The sequence below is a fragment of the Haliotis asinina genome, chromosome 13 (assembly GCF_037392515.1).
Source record: "Haliotis asinina isolate JCU_RB_2024 chromosome 13, JCU_Hal_asi_v2, whole genome shotgun sequence".
NCBI classification, from domain to species: Eukaryota; Metazoa; Mollusca; class Gastropoda; order Lepetellida; family Haliotidae; genus Haliotis; species Haliotis asinina.
In genome coordinates, this window is record NC_090292.1 from 41,806,570 (window position 1) to 41,818,240 (window position 11,671).

Here is an 11,671-nt window from a genome sequence, read left to right on the forward strand (position 1 = left end):
ACACTTACAATTTTATTGAACATTCTATTCGCGGTGGTATGTCTGTCATTGCTAAAAAGTATGCAGAAAGCAACAATGAACATATGAGCGATTTTGATCCAGAAAAAGACACGTCCACTCTACTCTACTTTGATGTGAACTCACTGTACGCTACTGTCATGTTACAACCGTTACCTATAGGAAATTATCATTTTATTGAACCTGCAGAGTTCAACATCATAGACTGGGCAAGCATCGAGGTAGGGGGTGAGTATGGCTACATCTTGGAAGTTGATTTGTTCTACCCCAGTCATTTGCACCAAGCTCATGCTGCTTTCCCCATGGCTCCAACACATGACGATATCCCATTTGAGGAATTATCCCCTACACACAAAGAGCTTCTCGCTCATTTTAACAATCGTCCCATACATAAACTTCCCAAAAAATCATCCGGTAGAAAACTTTTTTGTACCTTGAAAGATCGTACGCATTATGTGGTTCATTTTAAAACCTTGCAGTTGTATTTGAAACATGGTTTAGTGTTGAATCGCATACACAGAGTGCTAAAGTTTAGCCAGGGTCCGTGGTTAAAATCCTATGTGGAACTCAACTTGAAAAATCGCAAGAATGCAAAGGATGATTGTGACAAAGACCGTTACAAATTGATGAACAACTGTGTGTTTGGTCGTTTCTGTATGAATAAACGCAAACACATAAGTGTACACTTGGTGACACACAGACCCAAACTTCAAAAACTGGTCTCAAAAACCAATTTCAAACAGGTTAAAATTTATTCAAAAGACGTGGTTGCGGTTGAATTGGAAAATTTAAGTGTGCATTTAGATCAACCCATTGCTGTCGGTTTTAGCATTTTGGATTTGGCTAAATATGAAATTTATGACTTTTACTACAATGTGATACAAAAGGAATATGGACATGAACATTTAGATTTGCTCATGACAGACACTGACAGTCTCTTTATGCAAGTCCATGCCCCTCCACATAAACCCCTCCAGGACCCCTATGTGTTTATGAAACAGAATCTCCATTTATTTGACACTTCCAATTATGCTCCCAATGACCCAAAGGGGCTCTATTCCGATCAAAACAGGAAGGTGACAGGCAAGATGAAGGATGAAGCAGGTGGAAACATCATACTTGAATTCTGTGGACTAAAAAGTAAAATGTATTCCTTCTTGATGAAAACGGATAAGGATCTTATTGAGAAAAAGACAGCCAAAGGTATTAAAAAAACAGTCATCAAGAAATTTCTCAGACATAAGATGTTTAGGGAGTGTCTTTTTGACAAAACAGCTGTGTCATGTTCTTTTCATCTCATTCGCTCTTTCAATAACGTCTTGTACACACAGAAACAAAACAAAGTGGCTTTGACCTCTATAGACAACAAGCGTTATGTGCTAGAGGATGGGATTCATAGTGTACCTTATGGTTATTCATCAACTGTATAGTTACTCACTCACTGCATCTGCACGAAATATGGATTTTTACAAGTCCTAACAGGTAAGCTATATGATTATTATGAAAAAAATTTTTTTATTAAAATTTAGAATCGCATTGAAATTTAAAATGTATAGTCATGTCACTATGTTTGTTTTAATACTAGACGTGTTTGATTTTATTTATTTTCTATTTATTTTTACAGGATGAGCAAACCAACCTACATGTGTACAAGCTGCGATGGCTTTCTACCTGTGGACGCAAATGGTGAAGACCGATCGGGTCTCTTTACCTGCGTCTACTGTGGTACCAAATTAAAATATACGTATCATAGGTTCCTGACGCATACTGGCAAATGTGTGGTCAGGAAGGCAAAACTGAAGACAGCCCATGCTTGCACTTGTCGGAAGATTCATCATAATGACTCATCATAATGACTAACAGAAGTCAAACTTACACTTGACAAGACAGCGACTGGCTGAATGTATCCTATGTTTCGACTAGTTGAATGTATCCTATGTTTCGCTGCAAGAGCAAAACATGAACACTATGAGTGGTTACTTCAAGACTACAAAGTGAACACAATGTGTGACTGCTTCAAGACTACAAGGAGAACAAACATAAACACTATTGTGCTCACATTGTTTATTGTCACAAACTATACATAGAGTACATAGAGTTTGAGGTTTCAATAAAACGATTCTAATGTTGCCAACCCTGGAACACCTTTGGCAGCTTTATGTTTCACAAATAAAACATTTCTATGTATCTTGGTTTTGTCTTTCTTTTTTCTTCCAATACATTTCCTGAAATGTTTGGGCAAATGTAAACGCTTTAATAGTTTAAGAAACTGTTTATAACCCACTGGTGAACGCCTACTTCGCGGTGACAGGATAAAAAAACGAATCAAGTTGACAATGTTTGAGTTTTGCAGCACATTATTATTGTTTCCCACAAGTTGTAAATGCTCATCTACACACAATTGTCCCTTTTTAATGTTGTTTTTCACAAACAGCCACATTGACATCAATTTCCCAATGGTTTTGGTAGAAGAAATGTCCTTGATTAACTGGTCGGGAACTTGAAACAGGAGTTCTGTCTTCTTGTTGCATACAGGATTATCAGCCGGTTGTTCCGAGTTAGCTATCCCTTGTGAATCATCATCATCATCAACTATCTCATTCACTTTCTGTGACTGAGCTGTCTGAAGAGCTGTCTGATGAGCTGTCTGTTGAGCTGTCTTTTCTTCTTCTTGTTTGGACATCAATCTCTGATAATTCTCTCTCGTCAGATGAATCATGGGCTTGCTCATTTTGAACTGAGGACAAGTAGGCTTGGTAGTTCCTTATGCAAATAGGTACAATTGAATGGTAGGCAGCGATGAGCTCACGTTTCCTGTGTCTGCTGACACTCTTACTGCCCAAGATTCGAATGACAGACTTATGACGTGACAGACGGTTTTTGTCACCTGGTGTGAGTGGTATCTTTCCAACAAGGATATTATACACTAGTGTAATCACTGACTTAAACTGTTCAGATGAAGCATGCATCAGCATAGCTTTTCTCTGTGCAGAATTAGCTTGTTCTAACATCATAAGAAAAGCCCAATGCTTTTGCAGCAGACCGCTCATGTTGATGTTGTAGGGTAGCTGTTCCACGTTCAAAGAGAGCTATCTATAGAATGAGTGAAGTGAAGTGAACTGACTGTTATATTGTCGGGTTGAAATTTTTTTTTAAAAAATTCAAAGTTGTATGTGTTCTAACCTTCCTTGTTGGTTTTGGGTTCAGACACCATGTGGATATAAGTACAATGTGGAGACAGTCTAAAATGTTCTGCTAATGGATCATCTTCGGCTATCCACGAATGCACTCTCAGTGCGCATTGGAAACAGTAGACCTTGTCAGATTGCCCCGTATAGATAAATCCTGCTTCTGCCATGACTTTTGGAGGCTGCTTCATTTGTACTGGCCAACTGTTGAAAGACTTCAGTCTGTCACTAAACTTTTGTCCAAACCTAATATTATTGCATGGTATTTCATTACAGTCTGCCACTAGGTTATCAAACGGTCCGCACACATCCATGGGTCTGTTCGGTATGAAAGAGAAAAGGATGAGACGTGACTGTATATTACCTTAGTTATGTCACTCTATATCTGTGGCAGATACACTGTACACACCTCATCAGAGAATATACCTGTACGCAAACGACCATACTGTTCATCTGCATAGGGTGAGGTATCCATGACCAGATAACCATATTTCTTTCTACTTACAGCATCTTGAAAAGATTCGGTGAAATATTTAGCCTGTCCTGGAAATATTTGTGATGCTAAAATTTTATACTCATGTGCCGAACGAGGGTTAGACAATAACACAAAATAATGTGTGTTCAGTGACATAGTTCTGTTACATTCCCCCTTTGGATACGCTGATTGTAGGATGTTGATAACAGAAATTCCCAAATGGTGGGATAATGTGGTATATAGGTGTAAAAGCAGCTGACTTTTACACACTTGTTGCATGAAGTCATCTACTACCAGCAGACAATGTTTATCCGATTCTAAAGAATATGAATTTAACTCCTGTTCTGTGGGAAGGACATCTTGAAAACGAATATTGGGAATGATTCTCTTGAGCTCACTATAGACATCCTGCCACACAGCATAGCAGTAAATAATCAATTTGGGTGCAGGATCAAACATGACATTGGCTTGTCTTAACAGGTGTGAAACCCAAAAGGTTTTACCACTTGACGATCCACCTATTACGGATATGGTTGTAGGCGTTTTAAAAGGCAACAGACAAGCACTTTCATCCATGATGTATCTTGGTCTGCTGTTCAGTATGAAACTGAACTTACTCACCAACACAGAGGGTATTTATACATAACAAAAACATCATTTGAACTAAATCTATTTTTTTTTTATTCTACATGGAAACAACATTGTACATCATTATCAATTAAAACAGGAAGGAGTACAGTATTTGAAGTAGTTGCATATATACTGTGATACGAAAGTATCATTCCATAGGAAGTTCCTTACATCAAACTGATGAACAATACGCTGAAAACTCCAGTGAGCTTTCAATGTACATAACAGATAATACAAACAATAGAACCCACACACATTGGTATCTACAGATTGTATCTGTTCACTGTTGTGCAAGTAAGATCTAACATAGGATTTTAGGTACCTATCAAATACAGCATCAATGGGTTCTGATAGGCTGTCAAACAATTCTGCTCTATTTCCTTTGAAATACATAGCAACCCAGTGACGACCTTTCTTTTGACTACAGTCTGTATTTACAATTAGTCCAACTCCCCTTCTTATCATGCAAGATGTCAGTACAGGCAAAGTGTCTTTAGCATACACTCCCAGGACGTGACACTGTAAGACAGGATCACACTGTATGGCGCACTTCAATTCAGAAGCTTTCATGTTTTACTTGATGTACACATTTCGTGCTTTATCAATTTCTATGATGGAATTTCTTTCACTCATGATAACACAGCTCAATGTCTTAGTCAAAGCAGATTTGAATTCAATTTCAAGTCTCACATTTCCCGATTTCACAAGATTGAGATAATCGACATCTACTTCATCCAGTTGGTAAACAAAAAGAGCACTGCCAAGCAAAAAGTCCTTTCTTGAAATACCATTGCCCTGGTTTTGACAACAGAGTTTCTTACTATCAAACAGGTTGAGATAGGTGTCTGCATCGTCTGCACTTGTAGCTCTCCCTGGAACACTGACTCCATTCACATACAAGTTGATCGTTTTAATCATGCTCGATTGAAAGTTGAAAGGATTCCCATCATATTTCCCATTAAAACTGCTGCTATCAACAAATGCTACGATATATCGATTAGCAATGGGATTGGAGACATTGTCAATAGTATGTGTTAACTGAGAGACGGGAATGCTAGTGACCTTCACCTCAGACTTGACGAATGGATAGAGGGCATTAGAGTTGTTCTCAAACAAGGTATTGTGAGCTATAATCAGGGCTGGGTTGACATTCAGTCTGCAGATTTTGAGATAAGCATCCAGAAGTGTTATAGTGAATTTTTTGTTGGCCACACCACTCATGAGACAGAAGGTGGGAGAGGATCTGTACAATTTCAAAGTCATAGGTACACCATTAATCATGTATCTATTCATCTCAAAGACATCTTCAAATAAGTTTCCAGACATGGTCATCTCTTGACTCAATTTAATAAACGCTCCCCGTGCCATCAAGCCAGTGTTGCTTCCTGTTTCTGTATCCGTTGATTCTATATCACTGTTCGATGCTCCTACATCTTTGTAGAACAACTGAGAGGTTAACTGAGTAGTCTTTGCATCGGCTCCAAAATTCAGTAATGCTTTCATCATGCTCTTGTACGCATAATGATTGTTTGTGGAAGAGACCAGTGTGTCATTCAAATAAACTGAAACCTGACTAAAAAGCGACTGAAGAAACAAGTTGACTGGAGCCACGTGTTCCTTGGAAAGCAATATGCTCCCATCATTGTGAGTGACCTTGAGTTTCACGTGCAATCTTGTCCTCTTCAAATCAAGGTAGTCACTACCTGTGTTAGAAATACTGAATTCCAAAGGCGCTTCGTCGTTGATTTGACTCACCGGACGTACATTTTCATAGTAATGTTGTTGAACACATGTCTGAAATGGCGGTAGTGAGAACAAATTCAGGGATTCTGGAATTATCTCATCGAAGTGTTTACTGGTGAGCAGCGACATGGTGTTAACCAAAGATATCGTTTTCGTTCACTGGTGTGCTCTTGAACACACGAGCTGTCTTGGAGGGGGTGTTGCTTGTTAGACGTATCCTCTTGGTTGTGACCACGCGTTCACCTGCAGCTCTTTTTAATGATTTCTGTCTCTTCTCTTTAGCATCTGCTCTTTCCACCACACTTTGAGGTTCAGAAGTGACCTGCAGTTTGACTTTAACTTCTTTTGATGCTTCCTCAGGTTGATCAGATGAAATGAGCTTAGGTTGTGGTTTTCCATTCACCAGTTGAGAACTACCTGCCATGTGTTTTTTGAAAAAAATCTGCCATTTGTTGTAATCGGGTACATACAAAGGTAACGTCTCCATCTTAGGCAACAAAAGGGTAACGTCTGAAGTGAAGTGTTAGGTGAGTCTCCTCTTTCAAGAATGACAGTGGAGTTCCATCGCTTGCTTTTATACTAATTTCTATGTCAGGAGATTCTTTCACCATCACATGGATATTGTATTCATTAGCAAATGTAAAGTTAGGTCCCTCCCTCAGGTCTATGCGTCTCAACAATGGTAATTGAGTCTGTCCTACCAATGAACTATCGCATAGGTTACACAACACATCTATGTAAGGATCATTCATATGAGTGAGATCCACCTTTCCAAAGTTTAATTCTGTCAAGCTGACTACCCAGAAGCCATCAAACACCAACCTTTGATTCAGTTTCACACGAAAATGATACGGGGTGTTGCCTTTGAAGTAATCTTTCTTCGAGTCTTAAGACTTCAGAAACACATAGGTCTCCATTACAGATTTTTCAATTGACTTTCCTCCACATAAGAATCAAAGGAACTGGGCCAACCTAACCATCGAACCAAAGCATAAGTCTTTCCATTCATACGTTTCTTCTTTAAGATCTTTTCCACCTGCCACTCAATATCTTCTGCTTTACTGACCTTCTGCAATTCACTGGTATAAAAAGTACCTTGGATCATTTCTTCATGAAAATCTTTGACTTTGTACAGTGGAATTTCCTGTCTTTTAAAACGATGAGCTATTTTGAACAGTTCTTGTGTCCACTTCAAGTCAAGTTCTTTGTTGAAAGGTCTCTTCAGATATGGAATGCGAACAAGATCTCCTACTTTATATTTGAACTTCTTCCTAGGGTGCAGGCTTTTGAGGTGTTTCAGCAAAGGTTTGACATACACATGTTGCCAAACTTTCAATTCATTGTCCTTATTCACTTGTGCAGGTGATAAATTAGGTAGGGAGGAATGCAACGTATGATTGTAGTTGTGCACAAGTTTAGGTAAAACATTGATGTAATGTTTGGTATTGTTGTGAGTCATGTAGCGTGTAATCAACGATTTTAGCGTTCTGTTGAAACGTTCTACGTAATTACTTTTGATGTTTTCATTCCGCGTAATGGTGTGAGTGATGTTTTTCTTTTTCAAATATGAATCAAAGCCTGCTCGAAATTCTGATCCAGCATCTGTGCGAACCTTCTTTGGTTGTCTAGTTTTCAGTATATCTTTGAAGGCTTTCAACACTGATTCAGGTTTCTTGTTTTCTAAAGGTAGCACAAAAGCATGTCTGCTCAAGATATCAATAGCCACCAGCAAATATCTGACACCATCATTCTCTTTGCTATAACGAGAGAGATCGGTCAGATCCACATCAAACATTTCATTCATATAATTCACCCTTACTTTTAACCTTTTAAATCTATGCTTGACTGGTCTATGTAAACTATAGGCGTCTTGATTCTTCACAAATCGTGTCACATTCCTCAACCTGATATGTTGTTGTTTTCTGTTTTTCTTCGATTCATCACGTAGTTTTGATGGACCAAAATAAGCTCCAGGATTTTCAGCATTGAAATAATACTTTTCTATGGCTTTTTCTTGCTTTAACATGCTGTTCTTCTTCTGCGAACTCATGTTGCACTGTGGAAACTGTGGCTGGCTAAGAAATATATAACATGAAACAGCATTGGTTTATTCATTTTATTTGAACATTCACTAAAGTTTGTTACGATACATAATGATAACTGTCATGAGGAAAGCACTACTGTATTTTACACTGATAGAATATGACCTTCTGTGATACCATGTCGTCCATCATTCCCTCTTCATCGTAGTAGCACATACAGTTCATGAGATCCATACAACACACATGACACTGAATTTGTCCACTATTACAGCTCATGTAACGCAACCTATTGTTGTAACGGCATACACTGCAACTTTTCTGAAGAGGAGTAAGTTTGTCTTCCTGATAGAGATCGTCCATGATTCCACTGGATGAATCAACAGCTGTTATGTCTGTGGTTTGTTTCTCTTTTCGTTCTATGTCCTCCATGAGTTGAGTGTAATCCAACCACCAGTCATCTATAGTAGGTTCTGTGGTAGGTTCTGTGGTAGGTGTTATGGACTGATTCGTGAGGGATGGAGTTGACACTGCTTCATGATCTTCTCCCCTGTTCCTGAACATGACAAATAAGATTGGAGAATGTAGAACTGCAAACACAGTAACACATATATACATAAATGAAAAGCTATTCCAAATGATATTCACAGTGATAAACTATTCGCTTACTTTGGTTGCATAGGAGTGGATTTCTGCTTCTGACCTCTTTTCTGTTCCTTCACTTTCCTTGGCTTCTTAGCCTTAGCAAGACGTTTGTTGGGTGATTGACGTTTTCTGTTACTTGAATTTCTATCCTCAGAGGTGGCAGCAATTTTTGAATAATCCAGCATCAAGCTCATGAGAGCTGGCGATAGCGAGGGGAATTTCTGTTCTAGAGTCTTCATTCTCTGGAACATCTCTGTGTATGTGGTTTTATACAACTCACTTGTTCGCATCATCGTTTCGTGCAAATGGAGCTGAGTGTTAAGAATATCCTTCATTTCTTGAAACATACTCGAGAGCAACTGCTCTGTTGAAAAGTCCACATGTTGAAGGTGAAACATCTTCTGTGCCATATGGATTGCGAGCGGAGGTGTCTTTCTGAAACTTGTTCGCTTGATAATGACGATGAAGCTGATTTGAAATGTCTTATACTAAAGGTGCATGTAGGCGCTGATTGGATGTAGAGTAGTGCACACGCAGTTTAGTTGCTTAACGCTCTACATCAGTGGAATGTTTTATTCATGTTTGTTCACCGTGACATCAATAGATTAAATGCTTTCAGAAGCTTTAAGAAACACGTCACTAGAATGCTTATTCATGTCTTCTGGAATGTTTTTGTATTCTATTGAATGCTTTGACTCATTCCTCTGGAATGTTTGTTCACCCGTGACGTCTTGTGCTCAGGAATGTTATTGTGCTCTGGAATGCTTTGTGCTCATAGGGAGGCGTGCTCTGGAATGCTATTGTGCTCTGGAATGCATTGTGCTCATAGGGAGGCGTGCTCAGGAATGCTATTGTGCTCTGGAATGTCTATTGTTGTGCTCTGGAATGCTTTGTGCTCGAAGGGAGGATTAATCCTGAATAGTTTAAGGATTTTAAGGAGTAATCCTGTGGAATGTCTATTGTATTCGTCTGGAATGCTATTGTATTCGTCTGGAATGCTTTTGTTCTCTTAGGAATGCTATTGTCTGTGCTGAACGGATTACTTTTCTCCTACTAATATGGCTATTAGTCTCTGGCAAGGGTTCACATTTATGAAATGTAATAAACCCTGTCCTGAAAGTCAATGTGCCCGGTAAACGTTTACTTAATCCATGGTGTAATGCAGTCTTATGTAATTTGTGTTTATTCAAATCATGACGGAAAAATATTTACGCTCCTGTGGGTAAAAAGTAAAGTATACACTTAAAACAGTATTTTGGAAAATGCTGTTCATCCTAGGGGCAAATATAACAGTCAATATCAATTTTTCACACATAGGACAAGAGGATGTAGATGAATGAAGTTATACTACTATATAGAGCTGTTTCCTTGTTGTTAGCATAGGACAAACAAATAGGAAACACTATATGTACTTTAAACATGATGCCAACTTTAGAAAATGTGTCTCTTCACACGTCAGATGTAGGTACATTCATCTGAATCACAAATGCATACTATCACAATACGGCTTATTCCTGCAGTTCTCATGAATCAATAAGTCAAACGCATGATCACCTATGTACATTAGACTGTAGGAACTCCGACAGAGCACAATGTGATTAGTTGAATGCTAGTAATTAAATCTATACGCTCATGGGTAACATGGCGTAAATGAGAAACTGAGGAAAGCAGCCATAAACTCCTTCCTAAATTCCTATATCACCTTTCCAAGTTTGGAAAATTTTTGAAATATGATATTTCCAAAATTGGAAATTTTTGGAAATATGGTATTTCCAACATTGGATTGGAAAAGGATTTATGAGGAATGTTCAGATCAATCTGAACGTGAAATTCAGTTCCAAATTCAAAAAGAAGGAAAAAGAAAAAGGAAGGAAATATATGAACGAAAAAGAAGAAAGGGATATACCAGTCACTAGTATAAAGGGATTACAGTGGGTGAGTTTAGTTTTACGCCGCACTCAGCAATATTCCAGCTATATGGTGGCGGTAAATAATCGAGTCTGGACCAGACAATCCAGTGATCAACAACATGAGCATCGATCTGCACAATGGGGAACCGATGACATGTGTCAACCAAGTCAGCGAGCCTGACCATTAGTCGCCCGTTAGTCGCCTCTTACGACAAGCATAGTAGCCTTTTGTGGCAAGCATGAGGCAAGCAGGGCTATTACGTTGCAGAAAAGGAATTGCCACAGGTTGAAGAATCTGATCGCAGCAGTCCACACCAGTTAAGTTTACCCTGAACAATCACTAAAGGAGTTCTTTGACGTGTTGTTATTCCACCCTAAATCATCAAGGAACCACCACCAATGCGATTCCTCTCCAAGACACAGGCCTGTGGCGATACGTCATGGTCTGATCCCATGATGACGTAAACGTTGGCGAACTGTATTGGGCTGATTACGGCGAAGTCCTGGGATGGTCCGGGCAATTATCACTGCAGTCTGAAACCTGTGGCGATGATAGGTCAGCCTTATCCGTCGTTGTTACACGTGGACGTCGAGAACGTGACTGATCGATGACGTCATCTGTGTCCCGGTAGCATCTCACCAGTGCTGAAATGGTGTCCCAGTGGCAGTGGAAATGTGCAGCCACTTGTCATTGAGACATTCCACTTCAGACCGTCCAAATGGCCTCATGACGTTGTGCACACGTTAGCATTCGCATTCTATGCGTTTCAATAGCCGTTTAATTTGTTTTGCACGATTGCAAGGGCTTTCCAAAATGCCAGTATTGTGTGGCATTCATTTGCTCTATTTCCTTTTTCTGCACATGCAACAACGTATTGAACGTCTCAAGGACGAAACCACTGACGTCACAGAATACGGCACATGCATGATTGTTTGATACATGTCACTAATCTCTGAGTTTAAATCCTTATGTGTCTACATGGGTTTGTAAACATTAAATTTTAAATTCCGGTATGCACAGTT